General features: G+C 36.1%; 1 long non-coding RNA gene across 1 annotated transcript; it reads left to right on the forward strand.

Moving 5' to 3' along the window:
- The first annotated feature begins 142 nt into the window (after positions 1-142).
- On the forward strand, positions 143-435 carry LOC107581222 (uncharacterized). Its single transcript, XR_001608813.1, has 2 exons — positions 143-224; positions 305-435. It is a non-coding gene; the product is annotated as an uncharacterized lncRNA (long non-coding RNA).
- The last annotated feature ends 16 nt before the right edge of the window (positions 436-451 follow it).

The raw sequence follows: 451 nt of genomic DNA on the forward strand, positions 1-451 counted from the left end.
TTTTTTAGAGTGTACTTATGGTATCTTTTAGATGTTGACGTAATGTGATTTAATGTGTCACTCTTACAAGTTTTGTTTTATTTATTTGCCTGATTTGATAGTGTCTCAACACTATCAAGGAATTGTATTTTATTTATATATTTTTGCCCCTCTTTTTAGTCACAAAAGGAAGGCACGAGCTTGTCCCCAAAGACATCAAAGAGGAAGCTGAGAAATATGCTAAAGTAAGTAACCGTTCCTCTGGTAATAGTCATAACAAAAGCTCTCTTCAGCATGGCTTATTGTCATATTTCTTCCCTGACAGGAATCCCTGGAGGAGGAGGATGACTCTGATGAGGACAACATGTAAACTGTTGCAAACCTCTGTTTTGTCATTTCACTGACTGTGTACTAGGTTTCCGATAATCCTGGCAACTCTCAACTTTACTGCAGACAATAAAATGTTTTTTTT

The sequence above is a fragment of the Sinocyclocheilus grahami genome, unplaced genomic scaffold (assembly GCF_001515645.1).
Source record: "Sinocyclocheilus grahami isolate Dianchi unplaced genomic scaffold, SAMN03320097.WGS_v1.1 scaffold117638.1, whole genome shotgun sequence".
NCBI classification, from domain to species: domain Eukaryota; kingdom Metazoa; phylum Chordata; class Actinopteri; order Cypriniformes; family Cyprinidae; genus Sinocyclocheilus; species Sinocyclocheilus grahami.